Source organism: Chiloscyllium plagiosum, unplaced genomic scaffold (genome assembly GCF_037043375.1).
Source record: "Chiloscyllium plagiosum isolate Xiang-an unplaced genomic scaffold, Cpla_swu_hap1 HiC_scaffold_3, whole genome shotgun sequence".
Lineage (NCBI taxonomy): Eukaryota > Metazoa > Chordata > Chondrichthyes > Orectolobiformes > Hemiscylliidae > Chiloscyllium > Chiloscyllium plagiosum.
In genome coordinates this window covers 4,593,990-4,615,781 of record NW_028270141.1, presented here as the reverse complement: position 1 = coordinate 4,615,781, position 21,792 = coordinate 4,593,990, and the positions used below count along the sequence as shown (strand labels likewise).

The 21,792-nt window shown below is 43.7% G+C and overlaps 1 protein-coding gene across 1 annotated transcript in view; it reads right to left on the bottom strand.

Moving 5' to 3' along the window:
- cimip2c (ciliary microtubule inner protein 2C) overlaps positions 1 to 21,792 on the bottom strand; it is a 386,367-nt gene that overhangs the window by 278,663 nt on the left and 85,912 nt on the right. The gene's annotated exons all lie outside the window — the stretch shown is intronic.

Genomic DNA, 21,792 nt, shown 5'->3' with positions numbered 1-21,792 from the left:
ATCATTCGTCTTTAGCAGATCTGGCCTACATATGTCTCCAGGCCCACAGTAATGAGGTTGACTGTTAACTGCCTAATGGACAGGAAGTGCTGGCCTGACTAGCAACACCCTCATCTGATGAACAAATAGAGGAAAAAGAATCATCCACAGGAGAGTCAGTTTGGAGGAGTGCATTGATGGAGCAGCTGGAGGATCTTGCTCCAAGGCATTTTTGCTTTATGAGTGCTAGTTTTGTGCCAGTGAGTCAATAGTCATTTATTTAGTTTAATCCTTTCCAAATTTCCAGCATTCTGCAGGGGTGTTATAGCAACAATGGTATAATATGCTGCAATTTAAATGCTAAGCCCATTTCCGTACCAACACAGAAAGGAAATCACATTTAAAGAAAACACTTTCTAGGAGCAGAAAGCAACCAACACAGGAGAGGAAATCAGCCAACAACAGCAATTAGTCTACAGTCAGCCCAGAACATCAGCCCAAATCAACAGGGCCGAGAGTTAACAGAATCCTTGGTTTCCCCTTGCTCAACTGAATCTCAGGCATTAAGTCCAAAGCAGCTGTTTCAACCTTAAAAACACATTGCCCCCAGCATATAAATAGACATGCCAAAAAATCTGAAGGACTAGTGTACTCTCCACTAGCAATGTGGAATCAAACGATACTCTAGCCTCAAAATTATATGCAAAAGAAAAACATTGCAGGTGCTGGAAATCTGAAATAGAAACAGCAGGTCAGATGCTTCTAGGGAGAGGGTCTTCAGGTCAATCCAGAAACCAAACTTCTCTATTTGTATGTGCATAGTCTTGAAAATTACTTAAATATATACTACCAAAGTATCAAGTTTTTTTTTATTAAAGATGATTATGTTACATATACAGAAATGCTGCCAACATTCACCTTCCCAGTGTATTGTGCAGTGAATGGTTCCTGAAGCTGCTTTACATTATAACTGAATTAATTAAAGCAACACACAGGATTCCAACTCCACACTTACAGTGCAATGCAATGCTTTGTGATAGAGATGCACCATATACATTTGAGGGAGACAGCTTGGCAACAATATTTGAATCAGAATGCGAGCTGACCTCTTGGCTTTACCATGGACTAATCAATAATGACACAGTGCCTTAATGATGACACCTTCAGCTTTGTGTCGGAAGATGATGTGGAGGAACCGGTGTTGGACTGGGGTGTACAAAGTTAAAAATCACACAACACCAGGTTATAATCCAACAGGTTTACTTGGAATCTGAAAAGCTTGCAAAGTGCTGCTCCTTCATCAGCTGGTTGTGGAACAGGACCAGAAGAGACAGAATTTATAGCTATAATTATGATCGTGCTTCACAACCACCTGATGAAGAAGCAGTGCTTTGAAAGCTAGCACCTCCAAATAAGCCTGTTGGTCTATAACCTGGTGTTGTGTGATTTTTAACATTTTAAGACCCAGCCTTGGAACTTAAATACATCACATGGGTTGATGATCTGGTGCAGTAGTGAGGGAGTGCAGCATTGGCAGCATAACCAACTTTCAGATGACCTGGCTGGGCCGCTGGCTTGTAGATGCATGTCAGCAGCACAGATTTGATTCCTATTCCTGTTACAGATAATTTGGGACATGCCTCCTTACCCTACCCTGAAAGTAGAAGGCTAGAACAAGCCACCTCTGGCAGAAAAATAGCTCAGGATGAAGCATCAGCTGATAACAAGACGAAGACCTGTCTTCAGGCACAGCAGTCATTGCAATTAAAAGTAATGTCACACTATGGCCGCGTCTGTCCTTTCAGATCAAAGTAAAACATCCATGTCTGACACTGTGTGAAGAAAAGCAGGAGAGCTCCTCCATTGCCCTGGCCAATGTTTATTCTTCAGCCAACACCTTCAAATCTCATTATCTGATCTTATCCTCAAGTCTCATTACTGTATTTGTGACCTTGCTATGTGTAAATTGTACTGTTAGTTTTCTATATTATGGTGGTGAATAACATCATCAAATGAGTATCTGAATGAATGTAAAGTACTTTGGGATGCCCTAAACTTAATGAAGCTTTGAAAAGTGTTATGACCATACAGGTATATATCTTTCTCTTGGCGGAGGTGGGTACTGCAGATGCTGGAGATTAGAGTCAGGATCAGAGTGGTGCCGGAAAAGCACAGCAGGTCAGGCAGCATCCGAGGAGCAGGAAAATTGATGCTTCGGGAACCCTTCATCAGGAACCTCAGCCTCAGACAATGCATTACATGTGTGAAGGTAAAGTCTGCACCAATGTTGAGTCAATTCTATTTTTAAAGTGGGGCTTACAGATTCTTAAAATGGATTTATGCAGTTTTGAGCAAAATAAAATGTAGTTCTGCAAATATAAATTCACCCCATAAATTTATATGTGTGCGAGTGTAGGGGAGACAGAGTGGGTGTGTGTTGGTGAGTGTGCATATGGGTGTGAGTACATATAAAAGAGTGTGTGTATGTGTTTATGTAAGCTTGGTCACATGCACATATAAGTTTATGGGGTGAATTCGTATTTGCAGAAAAAAAAATTATTTTGCTCAAAACCTACATAAATCCATGTAAGATCTGTAAGCCCCAGTTTAGAAATAGAATTGACTCAACACTGTTACAGACTTGACCTTCACACATGTAATGCATTGTCTGAGCTGAGCGGACACCTATTGTTAGATAAGCTGATGCAACCTTGAGAATGTAATTCTGGGATTTACATATTAAAGAACCTAATTTACATATTAAAGTCCCATTCTAAAAGATGAAAGACTTAATCTAAATTTGTTTAAGAACTATAACCTGGTGTGTGATTTTTAACTGAAGTTGTTTAACGTATCATTACAACTCTGACACTGTAATCCTTTTGCTATAAATTCTGTGTCTAATGGTCATGTTCCACAACCACCTAATGAAGGGGCAGCGCTCTGAAAGCTTGTGTTTCCAAATAAATCTATCGGACTATAACCTGGTGTTGTGTGATTTTTAACTTTGTCCACCCCAGTCCAAAACTGGCTCCTGCAAATCATGTTCAAAATTGTAGGCAATGGGAAGATTTATACCAGAAGCCTACATATAAGAACTGCTAAGCAAATCAGTCGAGATAACAGACTTGCATTATCAGTTACATCAAGCAGACACAGTATGCTTGACTTGCCAGATATTTGTGCAAAGTAACTTCTGGAGCTCCAGCAATAGTTCTTGTTCTTCATGAATGAAGTTAAAAGGTAAAAAGTTAAACGCATACTTAATCAGTGTTTTGTTTTTCAGTTTTCAAATCTGATATTCCAGTAGTCTAGTGTAATTCACTTTATCAGACCGTTGGCATCTCTGAATAATGCTTCAGTTCTTGGAGAAGACAAAAGCATGAAGCCTCACGATTTACATTTTGTTCATTTTAATGTAACAAGAGACCTTGTGGTCTGTTATTTATAATGAAAGGCAGTTGCTTCACCATGTACAATACAGGAGAGATTTTCCACAGTCTGGTGTGCACAAGATCACCTGGGCATCACAATTACCGAGAAACTGGGTGGATCAGAGCACGCGTTAGTTGAAGGAACCTGAATGTTTCTCTTCCCCGATTAAACTCTTCAAGGTTCAAGATTCAAGGTGTTCTGTCCAAGCAAACCAGTGCACCTTTGTACAGATCCAGAAAATCTGCCCTGTTTGACTCTCTATGTGCGAGTAATTACAAATGGAAATGCAAGTTCAACGGGTTGTCCACAGGAGATACTTAGAAACCCTGGAGAAATGGAAGAAAAAGCCATAATCCAGCGTCTCCAGGATTTCCATTGAAGATTATTTATTGAACCAGTAAACCCCAGTGTGAGTTTCATCCCATAATCATTAAAAGGAAAGTACAAAGGCAGATCTGCCTTCCCTCAAGCATCAAATTGACTTTTTCATGCTGCGGATGGTGTGTGTATGGTTGAGCTGCCAGAGCAAGTGGTAGAGGCTAGTGTACTGATAACATTTAAAAGGCATCTGGGTGGGTACATGAATAACAAGGGTTTAGATACATATGTGCCAAATGCTGGCAAATGGGAGTACATTAAATTAGGATATCCAGTTGGCACGGACAAGTTGGACTGTAGGTTCTGTTTCCGTGTTGTACATCTCTATCAATCTTTTTGTTTCATACATCAGCAATAACTTGCACTTGCATGGTCAATGTAATTCCAGAGATTATTCCATGTGCAGTTAGATGAAGCAGTTAGCAATGGCCCCAGTGAAAAGAGCCATGCTGCTGGGCTGAGGAAGAGAGAATGAGGTGCACAGTCCAGCACTTTTCTCATTCCCGACACTTGCCCCACCAGATTCAATTCAAAATCACCCCGACAAACAACAGCATGTCTCCAATGGGGAAACTTGGATTACCGAAGATGACAAAATATCTTTAGTTAATGAGCAAGATTCTCAGACCCTGTTGGGATGGAATGAGAGACTGCCACCGCATCGCCATTCCACCTCAGAGTAGGGTCAGGGGCAGAGGGAGAGATGCTCACTGCCTGTGGCCGGGTGATCAAACTCATTAAGCTCCTCATTGAAGACCTCTTAAGGATGCCAGTTGAAATTTGCGATTTGACCTCAGAGTACCCAATGGCAGTGGGATCTAGCTCAGGTTCTCAGAGGTGGGGACCTGGATACAGATCAGGGTGACCGGTGTTTCAGGGCGATAGCGACGAGGCAGCAACAGGGAAAGATGGCAGCAATGGCGGTCGGGTGCGAAGGATGGCAGTAGCAGTGGTGGGGTTCAAAGCTTTCGATGCGGCAGTGAAGGCTGGTGTGTCAGATGGAGGTCAGCAGGAAGGCTGGTGTGTATGATGGAAGTCAGCAGTGAAGGCTGGTGTGTCTGATGGAAGTCAGCAGTGAAGGCTGGTGTGTCTGATGGAAGTCAGCAGTGAAGGCTGGTGTGTCTGATGGAAGTCAGCAGTGAAGGCTGGTGTGTCTGATGGAAGTCAGCAGTGAAGGCTGGTGTGTCTGATGGAAGTCAGCAGTGAAAGCTGGTGTGTCTGATGGGAGTCAGCAGTGAAGGCTGGTGTGTCTGATGGAGGGCAGCAGTGAAGGCTGGTGTGTGTGATTAGAGTCAGCAGTGAAAGCTGGTGTGCCTGATGGAAGTCAGCAGTGAAGGCTGGTGTGTCTGATGGAGGGCAGCAGTGAAGGCTGGTGTGTGTGATTAGAGTCAGCAGTGAAAGCTGGTGTGCCTGATGGAAGTCAGCAGTGAAGGCTGGTGTGCCTGATGGAAGTCAGCAGTGAAAGTTGGTGTGTCTGATGGGAGTCAGCAGTGAACGCTGGTGTGCCTGATGGAAGTCAGCAGTGAAGGCTGGTGTGTCTGATGGGAGTCAGCAGTGAACGCTGGTGTGCCTGATGGAAGTCAGCAGTGAAGGCTGGTGTGTCTGATGGGAGTCAGCAGTGAAGGCTGGTGTGTCTGATGGGAGTCAGCAGTGAAGGCTGGTGTGTGTGATTAGAGTCAGCAGTGAAAGCTGGTGTGCCTGATGGAAGTCAGCAGTGAAGGCTGGTGTGCCTGATGGGAGTCAGCAGTGAAGGCTGGTGTGTCTGATGGGAGTCAGCAGTGAAGGCTGGTGTGTCTGATGGGAGTCAGCAGTGAAAGCTGGTGTGCCTGATGGAAGTCAGCAGTGAAGGCTGGTGTGCCTGATGGGAGTCAGCAGTGAAGGCTGGTGTGTCTGATGGGAGTCAGCAGTGAAAGCTGGTGTGCCTGATGGAAGTCAGCAGTGAAGGCTGGTGTGCCTGATGGGAGTCAGCAGTGAAGGCTGGTGTGTCTGATGGGAGTCAGCAGTGAAAGCTGGTGTGTCTGATGGGAGTCAGCAGTGAAGGCTGGTGTGTGTGACTAGAGTCAGCAGTGAAAGCTGGTGAGCCTGATGGAAGTCAGCAGTGAAGGCTGGTGTGCCTGATGGAAGTCAGCAGTGAAGGCTGGTGTGTCTGATGGGAGTCAGCAGTGAAGGCTGGTGTGTCTGATGGGAGTCAGCAGTGAAGGCTGGTGTGTCTGATGGGAGTCAGCAGTGAAGGCTGGTGTGTCTGATGGGAGTCAGCAGTGAAGGCTGGTGTGTGTGATTAGAGTCAGCAGTGAAAGCTGGTGTGCCTGATGGAAGTCAGCAGTGAAGGCTGGTGTGTCTGATGGGAGTCAGCAGTGAAGGCTGGTGTGTCTGATGGGAATCAGCAGTGAAAGCTGGTGTGCCTGATGGAAGTCAGCAGTGAAGGCTGGTGTGTCTGATGGGAGTCAGCAGTGAAGGCTGGTGTGTCTGATGGGAGTCAGCAGTGAAGGCTGGTGTGTCTGATGGGAGTCAGCAGTGAAAGCTGGTGTGCCTGATGGAAGTCAGCAGTGAAGGCTGGTGTGCCTGATGGGAGTCAGCAGTGAAGGCTGGTGTGTCTGATGGGAGTCAGCAGTGAAAGCTGGTGTGTCTGATGGGAGTCAGCAGTGAAGGCTGGTGTGTGTGATTAGAGTCAGCAGTGAAAGCTGGTGAGCCTGATGGAAGTCAGCAGTGAAGGCTGGTGTGCCTGATGGAAGTCAGCAGTGAAGGCTGGTGTGTCTGATGGGAGTCAGCAGTGAAGGCTGCTGTGTCTGATGGGAGCCAGCAGTGAAGGCTGGTGTGTGTGATTAGAGTCAGCAGTGAAGGCTGGTGTGTCTGATGGAAGTCAGCAGTGAAGGCTGGTGTGCCTGATGGAAGTCAGCAGTGAAGGCTGGTGTGTCTGATGGGAGTCAGCAGTGAAGGCTGGTGTGTCTGATGGGAGTCAGCAGTGAAGGCTGGTGTGCCTGATGGAAGTCAGCAGTGAAGGCTGGTGTGTCTGATGGGAGTCAGCAGTGAAGGCTGGTGTGTCTGATGGGAGTCAGCAGTGAAGGCTGGTGTGTCTGATGGAAGTCAGCAGTGAAGGCTGGTGTGTCTGATGGGAGTCAGCAGTGAAGGCTGGTGTGTCTGATGGGAGTCAGCAGTGAAGGCTGGTGTGTCTGATGGAAGTCAACAGTGAAGGCTGGTGTGCCTGATGGGAGTCAGCAGTGAAGGCTGGTGTGTCTGATGGGAGTCAGCAGTGAAGGCTGGTGTGTCTGATGGGAGTCAGTAGTGAAGGCTGGTGTGTCTGATGGAAGTCAGCAGTGAAGGCTGGTGTGTCTGATGGGAGTCAGCCATGAAGGCTGGTGTGTCTGATGGAGGGCAGCAGTGAAGGCTGGTGTGTCTGATGGAGGGCAGCAGTGAAGGCTGGTGTGTCTGATGGAGGGCAGCAGTGAAGGCTGGTGTGTTTGATGGGAGTCAGCAGTGAAGGCTGCTGTGTCTGATGGGAGTCAGCAGTGAAGATAGCTCGTGAACTCAAGCAGGGCTTAGCCCAGTGCAGGGAAGAATGTGTCCTCTTGGGGATAAGCCCAATTTGGAGTGTCTACAGCCCCTTGGATGATCTAAGGACTGCAATGTTTGACTTTAACTTTATTTCTTAATTTTTCTGCTTTCATACTGAGAAAACTATAATGCTGAACTTCTAAACTGATATCTTTATTTTTCTACATCCATAACTAAGATTTTGTCCTGAGGAACTTTGTACCCAAGATGAAGCAGAGTGTGGTGAGTTTATATCCTTTCCCTGTACTTGAGTATACATTACAGTAAACTCAAAATCTAAGTCTAATCAGCAGTCCCTGCTTCAATTCACAACAATGTGGAATAGAGAATGCTAAAAGAAAAATCACTGATCTGTCTGAAAATGCAGTGCCAGAGACTCCCAAAGACTTTATGAAGTGCTTTTCCTACGTTTGATCTTCACTAATTCCTGCCCATTGTCTGATCTCCTGGCAACTTCCATTGAGCAGTATTAGGGAGCAGCAGTCGGGGTGAGGAAGGCCAATGGGATGTGATTGATGCCCACACTCATGTACATGAGACTAGGGTCACCACCAGCAGTCCTCTCTGTGCCGGCCAGGAGTTCAGCAATTGACAGAGTCGATCTGCCAGCCTTGACATTAACATTGTGAGAAATTTCTGATTAGCCTGAATAGTCTGTGAGTAGTCACCAAAGTTTCCTTGAAAGAGTTTAAAATTAGCAAATCAGATATTCATTCACCCCACAGAATCTGAACAGATATTTTTATATTCTGTGGTGGGACCATGTATCAATAGACTTGAACAAAAATCAGATATGAAGATAATCTACTGACTTTAGCTTTTCAGCAGTCTTTAGCTTTCTTGTCATCCCCATGTGACTTAGTCTTAGAAACGAGTTTGGCTGAAGGGCAGTTCCATATTAACATCAGAATGATGCATTGTCTGCTACATGGTATGATTGCCATGACATTTTCAGGCAATGTATCACTTAAAGACTCAGGACAATGCTATAGCAAATCCACTAGGTTTCATCATCACTTTTTTTGCCAAATACATTTTCTTTTGTTGAGGATGCATTAATCCTTTGAATGATTTGGTGTGGTAATTAATGTGTAAGAGGTCACCAGAAAATGTATTGTGTGAAATAAGTTTCCAAGTCTGTGGGGAGTTGCAGCTATTGACAGTGTGTGCTCAAATTTTTGATGTGTGCTTTCAGTCGGCTACAGTCCACCATGGAGCCCAATATTGGAAAGTACACCTCTTGTGTAATGAATAAATCCTCCCACTGATGCCAGGAAATCTTTAGTAGGAATGGAAGGCAGGATGTTTCACTTGCAGTTGCCCAAAGCCATGTGGGGGACTGCTGGAAAACGTTTAGGAATTTCAGTTTGCTGGAACGCGGTCTTGTCTTGTGGCTGCCTCATCTCCCAACATCAGGAATAGGTCATGAGTTCTCTTTCACTGAGGGAGGTGGGGCTGATCCCCTGTGTGCACTCATTGGCCAGAATTTAGAGTCACAAGAGCTTGACCTTTATCTGGCAGACTCATTGCAAGCTTCGAGTGGACTGAGGGTTGGCATTCCTAACTTGGTGCCCTGTGCTTCCCCCAGAGACCACCTCCCCATACACGGCAAGGGGTAGCTTTACTTTGTTTCACATCACCTCATCCTGCCCCTCCCCTGTCAGTACCTTCATACATGCAACGCCACAGACTCCCTCCAGATCCAGGGCTGGCCTCCATTGTCGCTGTCACTCTGATCATGCTGCTGGAACTGAAGATCTGCTGGACATCTGATTGGCCAGAGGCACTTTGCAGAGGGTGGGGAGGGGACAGGATAACTTCCCTTAAAGGGGCAGGAGCCCTGACTGCAAGGCAAGTAAAATGCAGCCAAAGGTTTTGTGACTGGCTGATAGGGCGCTGAGCTCCTGGCACGTGGACCAAGCCACTATTACGTTAGCCAGGGTCAGGGGCACTGGCAAATCATTTTGATTTTAGGTGGTTGGATAAAACCAGCAACATTACTGTATAGCAACTGTTCTGATTATAGCTTCAGTCGAAGCCCATGACGCTTGATACTGGACTGCTGCAGCAACCTGGATTATTCCATTCTCAATATCCAAATCCTTAAAGTAGCGAGGGTAAGAGTTCTTCCCCCTGCAGCAGACATCTCTCTGGCATTTGAACAACAATTAATCAGCCAAAATAATATTAATGATGCCCTGATTCTAAAGCATGGCCAACAACTAGAACATCACACAGGTAATGGCCCTGTTAGGTCACACACAGGAAGCATCAAGCAGCAAGCCCCATTGCTTATGGGGTTACAGGTTATTCATGAATGGCGAGGAGAAAGTATTTATTGCTTGTAAACTCTGTTGGACTTTTGATGAAATTATTATTTACAGACCCTCACAGTAAAGAACTAAATATTTCTTCTGTGCTTTGCAATTAACGTTATCAAGAAAATATGCTGAAGTTCAAAAAATGAGCTGGGCAATATAAAGGAAGTTGAAAGGTGATGTGTCAAGTGGTAACAGGGTATGTGTAAAAACAAGGAAACTGGTTGGTTCTGAGTTTTTTGATTTCCGTATGTCACAATCCCTACCCATCATGATCTCACCTCTCATTTTAACCAGGAGACCTTTACAGAAACTTAGTTTTGATCTCAGCTCAATATTCATTTGGTTCAGAATACAATGGACCTGGAGTATGTTAACTCACAAGCCTCTTTAAATGCCACCTGCCAAATTCCTTCCTGTTCAGATTAGAGAGTTAGTACAACAAGCTTCAAATTTGCATGGAGCACTCACTCAGCAAAAAAGTGCATGGGATGCACTGCCAGTCTGTCCCAGGGAGCCCCACAGTCTGCAGAGATGTGGCTTCGTCCTGGCAAGATACAAGCTCAAGATTTTCTTGAGGCTCTTGGAAGAAGTGCTCCATTTCATCCTATCATCACAAAGACTTTTGCTTGTGTTAGATGTACGCACTGATGATTGTTCTGGTGCCAATCCAGTTCCTCAGTGCATCGAACTAGAAACTTACTGCCAGTTCCCATTCTGGTCAATTATTAGAAATTCAAGCCAGACACTCAATGACACAATCAAACCTTTAATCACCAAGGCTCCATTTGAGGTGCTACGTTCAAGCAGCCTTTGGTTGGGGTCTGGGATATGTTGCAGCTGCCTCAGTGCTGACCTCTCTGTTGGACAAGTGTGAGTCAAGTTAGTTCGACAATAGCTACCTGCAGTTTGTCTTTTCTTAGTGTGTAACTCAACAGAAGGTTCGCAGTGAAGATGGGATGGAATACTTCTTATATATTGTAGTTTGAAGATAAAGCAGAAGAATTTTGCTCAACACTTTAGGAACTTCAGTATTTGAGTTTGAGGAAAGTGAGTGGCTGAGAGGATTGTTTTGTGTGCACATCGTGTTCCTATTCAGTAAATCAGCAAGGTGCAGAATTCGTTTCAGAGACAGAAGACTTCATTAGGATTGAGGATGAAACTTAACAATGAGGGTGTAATCACAAGCATGGATTTCACATTTGGCTGAAAGTGAATAAAATAGATGAGGATAAAATGAATGTTCTCCTGATCATGATAAGGTCAGGTGCTTTTGTTGTAGTTTCCAACTCGGCGCCAACACCATGGAATATGCTGAAACGCATGAGATTCCATCCTTATAATATGGTACAATGTTGAAGGAAATTGCAATCAGCATTGTATTTTGTTAAAGAAAGCAGTTGCTTGAAAAAACATGACACTGAGAACATTGAATTCATTAACCTGGCCATAGCCCTTCATTCAGTTAATGGCAATGTGTTGTGCTCAATGCTCATTGAGGGTGGGGTATTTGTGTAGCCTCTTTCTCCTGTTAGTTGTTTGATTTACAACTGAATGAATGTGGCAGGATTGCAGAGGTTAGATCTGATCCATTGGTTGCATATTTGCTTATCCCTGCTTGTCACATGTTGCATTCACTGTTTGGTCTGGGAGTCGGCCTGTGATGTTCCTTTATTAGATTGACATCTCTATTTTACGTCTGTGCTCGTGGTATGCCTTCCTGCAGCCATCTATGGATCAGGGTTGATAACCTGGCTAGGGGCGTAATGGTAGGCTAGTAGATATGCCATGCCATGAATTATGAACTCTTGCTTGTAAGTGCTTAGTGTGGGTAAAACATGTAGCTTCCACCTGATAAATGTCCAAAAGTACCAGTGCACATACAGGGGATTGCAAAAGGCATGGTTTTACCAAGCAGCGCCTAAGTTGTCTGTACCTGTGGAGAGTGAATAGGCATTCTGGATCAGAGGGAAGGAAATTCGACAGCTGTCGATTACTCAGTAGCTTGATTCAATAATCATGTTGGCATGACTTCTCAGCATATCTGTTACATGGTTGATTTAACAAACAAAATCAGCACAATCCATAGACCCAGCCTGAGTCTTTCATAATCTGGATAACAACTAATACACCACACATTTCAGCAGCAAAATAACAGCAACTTGGGTGAGTTATTGGAAACCTTCCATTGCATAGGGAACTTTACGCCACAATAAGTCACCTTTCTTCAGAAAAGAAGTAGCAGGGAAGAAAAAACTGAGAGGAAAATTGGAAAGAGAAAAATGAGGCATTCAGTACAAGAAAGTAGATTAGTAATATTCATAATCTGTGAACCATTTACTCTCAGTCATTGGCTTGGAACAAGATTGTGTTCAAGTCTCGAGGTAATTGTGCAGTACTTCTGTTTTCTGGATCCATGGCTTTTGCATAAAATCTGGCCAAAACAACAAAAAATGGGAAAGAAAGCACAAATGTAATAAAGGGTTATTTAGTCAGTCTTGCATATCTCACACACCACTCTATGATTATGGCTCTTGTTTTGAATCCATACAGATTTGTTTCACGATGCATGAGAATGTTCACATACAAAGATTAATGAACAGTGAATGAAAATGTTTGAAAGATTTTAAGGCTGTAATCTAATTAGTGGCTCCAGATGATATCATTAGGCACAAGAGCAACATTTTAGCAGTTTATATCCATCATTGAACCCCAAAGTTTAAAATAAGCTTAAACTAGACATTTCTATCTGGTTTTGTTTATGATTTTCACTGTTTCAATTTGATGTGGAATTTTATTTTGTTGTCATGCTGGCAACAGAGAGAGCTGTGAGTGCCAGCTAATGGAATATTCATGTCCAAGATTCAGAAAGACATTCTAGCAAGAGGATTAACGACTCTAATGTAATTGCTATAGATTTACTGAGAAATAAGCTGCATTTGATTTCCAGGAAACTCTACGCCCAGTAGGTATGACATGTTAATAAATTAATAGTCGTGACAATAAGTTCAAATGTTACTGTGTAGAATTACACATCCATAAACTGTTTTATTAGCTAAACCATGAAGTATAGGAACAGTCCAAACACTCAATTGTTGCTGAGGTTTATTGTCAGGAATGAATTGCGTGGATCTCTACTGCCATCTAAAGGGTAAATCAGTTTGAGTTCCAGATCCAGGAATCATTGGGTTTTTACACCTTGGTAAACAGCCCTTCAGCCCATTATGTCCATGCCTTCATCAAACATCTGTTTGTCTTACTTGTCATGCTATGACCAGATCTAGACACTACACCTTAGGAAAGATATAACAGCCTGGGAGGGGGTGCAACATAGATTTACAAGAATGATACCTGGACTTCAGGGCTGTTTTGAAGAATAATCACATAAATTAGGCCTGTTTCCTTTAGAATTTAGGAGGTTAAGGGGTGATCTGATTGAAGGCTTCAAGATATGAACAGGAAAAGGCAGGATAGATAATCTATTTCCATTGGTTGGGGAATCTAGGACAAGGTGACATCGAATGAGAATTAAGGTCAGACCATTCAGGAGAGATGTTAAGAAGCTCTCCTACACATGAAAGGTGGTAGACATGAAAGTTTGGAACTCTCTTCCACTAATGGCAGTGGATGAAGGATTAGTTGTTAATTTTAAAACTGAGCTAGATAAATCTTTGAGGAGAAAGTGAGGTCTGCAGATGCTGGAGATCAGAGATGGAAATGTGTTGCTGGAAAAGCGCAGCAGGTCAGGCAGCATCTAGGGAACAGGAGAATCGACGTTTCGGGCATTAGCCCTTCTTCAGGAATGAGGAAAGTTGGTCCAGCAGGCTAAGATAAAAGATAGGGAGGAGGGACTTGGGGGAGGGGCGTCGGAAATGTGATAGGTGGAAAGAGGTCAAGGTGAGGGTGATAGGTCAGACTGGGGTGGGGGCGGAGAGGTCGGGAAGAAGATTGCAGGTTAGGAAGGCGGTGCTGAATTTGATGGATTTGACTGAGACAGGCTGGGGGGAGGGGAAATGAGGAAACTGGTGAAATCCGAGTTCATCTCTTGTGGTTGGAGGGTTCCTAGCCGGAAGATGAGGCGTTCTTCCTCCAACCGTCGTTTCGCTGTGGTCTGACGATGGAGGAGTCCAAAGACTCCTTTGTTAAGCAAAGCTATCAAGGGATTTAGGTCAAAGGTCGATGGAGTTAGCCACAGATCAGACATGTTCTTGTTGAATGGCGGAATAGACTCAAGGGCAGAATGGCCTACTTCTGTTCCCATGTTCCAATGTTTGTATTCTCATCCCATTTTCCAGCACTTGGCGTGTAGCCCTGTATGCTCTGGCATTTCAACTGTTCATCTAAACATTTCTTAAATGTCTTGAGGTTCCCACGGTTTACCAGCCTTTTACGCAGTGAGGTTCAGATATTCACCAGCCTCTGGATGAAAAGGCTTTTCTTCACATGAAGTCCCTCCTGCTCTTTACTGTAAACCTGTGCCTCCTGGTTATTGACCCCTCAGCAAGGGACAAAGTTTCTCCCAAACTCTGCCCCTCATAACTTTGTGTTTAAAGAATCAGATTGCTTGCTTCTTTCATGTATTTGTAATTTTATTTTAAAAGCAGTCTTTATCTATTCTATTATAAACACATTTAGGTCCATTAGTACAACCTACATTTGTGATTTCATATTCTCAGTGTGAAGAATATCCGGTTCCCACCAAATAGCGCAATGAAAGTGCAACCACTTCCTGAAGGACATTTTAATTCCATCACTGACAAAACAGAATGAAGTTTAACTGTAAAACAGGCAGGTCGTAGCCAGGTTTAATTCTTTTGTCACTGCCAGCAATTTCCAAGAAGATTGAATGTTGAAACTTCACTCAGTAAATGGTCCCAGTCTCTCTAGTGACCTTACCCCAACTTCCAGTTACCAGTGAACTCACCGTCCCCCACCCCACCCCAACATCCAGTCACCAGTGACCCCATCCCTAACATCCAGTTACCAGTAATGGCCCCCACAACTTCCATCCACCAATGACCCCCAACATCCAGCGACTCCTCCCAAAACATTGCTTCCAGTAACACCCCCCCCCCTTCAATATCCAGCTACCAGTAACTCCAGCAGTCCCCGCCCCCACACCACCCACTTGCCTTGGATTCTATGGGCTCTTCCCTTTCGGACCAACCATTCATGTGGGACCTTATCAAAGGCCTTACTGAAGTTCATGTAAACAACATCAATGTCACTACCCTCATGAATAAATTCAGTCACCTTTTCAAAAGGCTCAATTAAATTTGGCAGATAGGATCTCCTTCTAACAGATCTATGCTGACTATCCCTGATCAATCTCTGCCTTTCCAAGTATTGATTAATCCTGTCCTTCAGAATTTTGTACAATAATTTCCGTACCACTGACATCGGGCTAACTGCTCTGTAATTACCCTGCCTATCCCTGCTTCCCTTCTTGAACACAGGAAGCACATTGTCCTCCAGTCAGCTAGCAGTCCACCTGCAAAGTATTCGATATCTCCTCTGTCAGGGCCCTAGAAGTCTCCTTCCAACACTCCTGTAGCAGCCTGGGTCACATCTCAAACTGGCCCTGGGGATTTATGCACCTTTATGCCCACTAAAACACTTAATATTGCTTCCTTATTAATATTGATGCGTTCTGAAACCTCACCATCCCAAATGAATTCCCCAGCTACAACTCTTCCGTGAATACAAATGAGAAATATTCATTTAAGACCTCACACACATCCACTGGCTCCATGAATAGATTGTCCCTTTACTGTTCAATTGGTCCATCCTTTCTCTGTTAATCCTCTTACTCTTAATATTTTTATAAAAACTTTGGCGTTTTCCTTGATCCCATCTGCCAAAGATATTTCCTAGCCAGTCTTTGCCGTCCGAGTCCCTTTCTAAGCAACCTCTGATACTCCCTATACTTTTGAAGGGCCTCCCTGTTTTTAATGTGTTGTACCCGACATATGTTTCCTTTCTCAAACTCTCAATATGCCTTGACATTCCGGGTCCCCTGGACCTGCTACCCTCACCCTTCACTCTTAGAGGATCATGCTGGCCCTAAATTCTCACTAGATTACCCTTACAAGACTCCCAATTTCCAAATCTACACTTTCCTGCAAGTAGTTGCTCCCGGTCTGAGTTTGCCAGATCCTGGTTGTTCAGACTTCGCACTCAGTGTCTCCATTTACTCTGGGTAGCTCAGGAAGCTTGTGACATGTTCAAATCCAGAGTTAGCTGCAAATGAGCTGGAGCATTAATTGGCAAACTCAGGTCAGTTGTCCAAAGGAACCACCTCAGGGATACCAGGGGTGTTTCAAGTATCTCACATTGTTCTGTTCATTTATCATCTCTGTCTCTCTTCCCTGATAACACACACTTTTGGAAACAGCAGCACCCAAAGAGCACCATGGCTCCATTTCACCCTTGCTCCTCCACTCAATGCCTGCATTTGGAATTTCTCTCTCAAATTTTTATTACCTGTTGAGTCCTTATAACACTACTTGTCTTTTGGCACCTGGACAGCATTCTTGAGAAATCTGCCTTCATCTGATGTCATTATAATGGGCGGGCCACTAGGTCAGAGGAAAATCTCCGTCTTCAGGCAACTCCCTCTGTATGAGTAACAAGTAATGGATTTACAAGGAAGATACTCTGGTCTAGGTAACTGATGGGTGGTTTACCTCTGGCAATGATTGTGTGTATCTTCCACCCATGGAGGGAATTGCTATTTTTCTGTCTTTCTGACATTCCAACTCTGGGCAGTCGGCATCCATTCTTACCTGGTCTCCTTCCACTCACTGGTCACATCAGCTCGGAGAGTGGAGGGATTGAACATTCCCTCCACATCCTAGCCACTCTCTTGCAACTTCAGCATCACTCAAACCTTATTTGGATTCATCTGCTCTAAGGTAGATTTAATCCGGGATGTGAGAGGGAGAGAAAAGGTTTAGTGATGAAAAATTAATACTGGGGCAGTCACAGGAAACAACATTAATGAGAGAGACAGAATAGAATCAGTCAGACCCTAGCAGAAGATGCAAATGAGTTTTTTAAGTTCATTCCTGGGATGTAGGTAACATTGGCTGAGCTAGCAACTGTCCTTGATAAAGTGGTGGTGAGCTGCCTTCTTTAGATTAGATTAGATTACATTAGATTACATTACAGTGTGGAAACAGGCCCTTCGGCCCAACAAGTCCACACCGACCCGCCAAAGCACAACCCACCCATACCCCTACATTTACCCATTACCTAACACTACAGGCAATTTAGCATGGCCAATTCACCTGACCTGCACATCTTTGGACTGTGGGAGGAAACCAGAGCACCCGGAGGAAACCCACGCAGACACAGGGAGAACATGCAAACTCCACACAGTCAGTCGCCTGAGTCGGGAATTGAACCCGGGTCTCTGGCGTTGTGAATCAGCAGTGCTAACTACTGTGCCACCGTGCCGCCCACATGTGCCACTGTGCCGCCCACACCACTTGAACCACTCCAGGCCATTTGGTGGCAATTGACGCACAACACCATGAGGGAGTGACTTCCAGGATTTTGACCCAATGTCAATGAAGAAACAATGATACATTTCCAAGTTGAAATGGTGAGGGTCTTGAAGAGGAACTTGCTGACAGTACTGTTCCCATGTACCTGCTACCCTTGTCCTTCTAGATGTAAGTAGTCATGGGTTGGAAGATGCTATCTGAGGTGCCATGGTGAATTTCTGCAGTGCATCTTGTAAATGGTACATATTGCTGCTGCTGAGCATCAGTGATGGGGGTTTGGGGATATTTGTGGAGGGGTGTCAATCAAGAAAGTTACTTTGTCAGGCTTTTTGAGTGTTGTTGGAGCTTCCAGGGAAGTGGGTGGTATTGCATCATAGTCCTGACCTGCATATTGCAGATGGTGGACAGGCTTTGGGGAGTCAGAAGGCGAGTTAATTGCTGCAGGATTCCTAGCCTCTGACCTGTTCCTGTAGCCATTGTGTTTGCATGACTATGTTGCCAGGGTTGGAGGATCTAAGCTACAAGGAGAGGCTGAAAAGGCTGGGCTGTTTTCCCTGGAGCGTCGAAGGCTGAGAGGTGACCTTATAGAGGTTTACAAAATTATGAGGGGCATGGATAGGATAAATAGGCAAAGTTTTTTCCTTGGGGTCGGGGGTCCAGAACTAGAGGGCATAGGTTTAGGGTGAGAGGGGAAAGATATAAAAGAGACCTAAGGGGCAACGTTTTCACGCAGAGAGTGGTATGTGTATGGAATGAGCTGCCAGAGGACCTGGTGGAGGCTGGTACAATTGCAACATTTAAGAGGCATTTGGATGGGTATATGAATAGGAAGGGTTTGGAGGGATATGGGCCGGGTGCTGGTAGGTGGGACTAGATTGGGTTGGGATATCTGGTCGGCATGGACGGGTTGGACCGAAGGGTCTGTACATCTGTATGACTCTGTGACTAGTACAGTTCTGTTTCTGGTCACTGGTAACTCTGAGAATGTTGGTAAATAGGGATCCATTAAAGATAATGCCACTGAATTTCAAGTGGCGAAGTTTTCTTGTTGAAGACGGTCATTGCCTGGTGCATATGCTACTTGACACTCGTCGGCCCAAGCCCGACTCTTCTCTGTATTCTGCTGTATTTGGATTTACACTGCTTCAGTATCTAAGAAACCAGATGGTACTGAACATTGTGCAATTCTCTGTGAACATTCCCACTGCTGACTTTATGATGAAGGGAACATGTATGAGAAAGTAGCTGAGGATGGTCATGCCTAGGGTACAATGCAGAGATATTCTGGAGCTGAGCTCTCTAATCTCCAGCAACCACGGTCATCTTCCTTTGTGCCAGATATGACTCTGCCCAGCTGAGAGTTTTCCCTGAATCCCCATTGACTCTAGTTTTGCTTGGGCTCCTTGATCTCACATTTTCACAAAAGCAGCCTTGATATCACTCTCACTTCAGGAGTTCAGCTCTTTGTTCATGTTTTACCTACTCTAATAAAAGTGATTAACTGCAGCCTAGGACTTTGAGATGTTCCAGCCAACAATGGGAAAATATATCATCTTTAAAGTCTTACCTCAATGAACAACCATAATATTTCGAAATCATTTCAGACATCACATACAAACTGAGTAAGTTTGAATCAAGCTAAAAGAAATTTGAGTAATTCAAAACACCTTTTTCTATTTGTTCTAACATTGGCACCCTGACTTCTGTCCAAGCAGCTGAAAATCTTCAAAACATGACATTTCTCTCAGCAGTCCATAAATGTCATTCAAATGTGTCTATTTTCCTGTAGAGAATAGCTGAGCCCACCCTGGTTATATGCTGTAACTTAGCTAAATACCACCGAGACCTTTATCACCATAAGCAACAGAAGATCAAAGCCTAATTATCAATTCATAATAAAAATTGACATTGTTCATAATTAAGTTTGCCTGGAGTTTCCTGCTTGGTGTAAGGTTACGATAAAGGAATTAATGTGACGCCTGTGAAATAAATTGGTGATGACAAATGTGGAGGAAATAAAACTCTCTGTGAGGGGTGCCTTGTGATGTGAAATAATGTTTGTACTGCTATAAATGGTGGCCTTCCGCTAATGTCGTAGAGTTAGCTACTAACAAGCTATGTGGTCAGGTGATTAATACAAAGACGTCTAATCTCTTGCAAAAAGGGATCTGGATCAATTGAACTAACAAACAAATTAATACCAGATGCAGTGTGAAGGGAACAACTGCAACATAATAGATTGTGGAACATGAAACCTGTCATCCCATTAAAGGTGTGTAACTATAAAACTGGAAAGGCATTTGATCATTCAAGTTAAAGTGAGTATCTGGTCAATGTAAACGGGTGTTATTAAAATTCAGTCAAGTACCGGAATGTATCCCAAGATAATTTGGTTGTAAATCAGAATAAATTATTTTAAGCCTGGACAGATGAGACCATGTTTGATGAGTCATGTTGGATCCCAAGACTCTGCTTCCAAAGATTGCACTGATGAATTAGAAAAAAAACACACAGACGATCCAAGATCAAAGTTATATGTTCTGACCTTATCCATTTTCATTCAACAAAGTGCAATTGATGAAGGAGTACAATTTTTAAGGTTAAGATGTGCTTTTTAAAATGACACCACCGCTTTCACTAAGTTTAGTATATTTATATACAAGGTAAATCATAGAATCCCTACAATGCAGAAAGGGGCCATTTGGACCATCAAGTCTGCACCAACCATCCAAAGAGGATCCCACCCAGATGCAGTCCTGTCTTTGTCCACATAACTCCGCATCTACCATGTCCAATCTACCTAACCTGCACTGGAGGAAACAAGAGTACCTGGAGGGAATCTGCACAGAACATGCAGAATGTGCAGACTCCACACAGACAGTCGCCTAATGCTGGGTCCCTGGCATTGTGAGGTAACAGTGCTCACCACTGAGCCACCATTCCACCTGAATATCATGCTGCTAAATTGCTCAGCAGGATCTGAGAATGGGCTGAACAAGGAATGCGTCTGATCCATGATATTTATTCCACCGTAGTTAGTGTGGCCAAATACCTGACCACAGAGGCATGAACATCTAACATGACATGGCCTATTAAAGAAGCAAAAAGAATCATTGGCACTATCATTCACACAGATTCATATCCTTGCCATAATGCCAAATACAGCCTCTCCACCTTCTTAGGGTACAGTGTACAGCCATGGAATCATTTAATTCTTTAATAATCCTTTGGGATTGCCTCTTAAAATAACAAAGTCTGATCATCTGCTTTTGGCTACAGTTGAATCCCCAAGAGAAATTATATGACAATAGGGGGCCTGCCATTTTAAGACAGATTATTTACAATATATATGTATGACAATGTAACTGTACATTTGTGGCTTTTGTCTTCCCATGAACACTTTTAATTGTTTTCATTTAGCTTCCCCGGCTCCTCTTTCTCTAGTCAACCAGTCAAAACTTGAGTCATTGAGCAATAAACATAGCAAAATACTAAAATTATTTCTATGTATGAAATATATTTCTGATTGGCATATTGGTAGCACCTACCTTTGAAGGCAGGTAGACATATCTTTAATAATAGGATTGACTGTGGTGCCATTTTTTCATAAGCAGTCGTTCATTCCCTACCATGTTTGGGCATTCCTAGCTCATTTCCGATGAGTGAGAGGCTTCAAATCCACTTTGCATATTTGAGTTTGTAACATTATTCATAAGGTTAGAAATAACGAAGTACTTCAGGACAGGAACCATATCATTTGATACATTTGCTCCTGTTACAACATTATCTCCCCTTCCTGTCAATAAACTAGAATGTTTATAGGTCAATCAGATAGTGCAGCATGGGGTCTGGATTGTAGTGACCATCTGAGTCTTTGGCTGTAGACACACAAGAAAAGTTGAAAGTCTGTAGAAAGTATTAGTGAATGAACCATCACGTTCTCTGCTTTTCCCTCTCCTCGTTTTTAGGTTGTGATTTTAGAGAGTCTCTAGGATCTCTGAAAAGCTTTTACAGTAAATTACAGTGTGGAAACAGGCCCTTCGGCCCAACAAGTCCACACCAACCCGCCGAAGCGCAACCCACCCATACCCCTATATTTACCCCTTACCTAACACTACAGACAATTTAGCATGGCCAATTCACCTGACCCTGCACATTTTTGGATGGTGGGAGGAAACCAGAGCGCCCGGAGGAAACCCACACGGACACGGGGAGAACGTGCAAATTCCACACAGTCAGTTGCCTGAAGCGGGAATTGAACCCGGGTCTCTAGCGCTGTGAGGCAACAGTGCTAACCACTGTGCCACCCACAGGTTTATGAAGGAATACTTGTGTGTATCTAATCAGTTTGCTTTTCCAAAGATTGAAAGGATAACCGTTAGAAACTTTGAAATGATGGAAATTGATTAGGGTCAAATTTGTCTACTTTATTCATTTTATGAATGTAAAAGCATTCCAACATTATTTAGGCTAAGTTTTCAAGAAATTATCCACTTACATTCTAATATCCTAAGCTGTAATAGAAAGGTAATTCCTTCATAGAGGTTGCTAGATTTATGTTCATAGATTGAGTTCCTTTAGAAATTGACCAAAACTTTCTGAACCTTTTACTCCGACTTTGT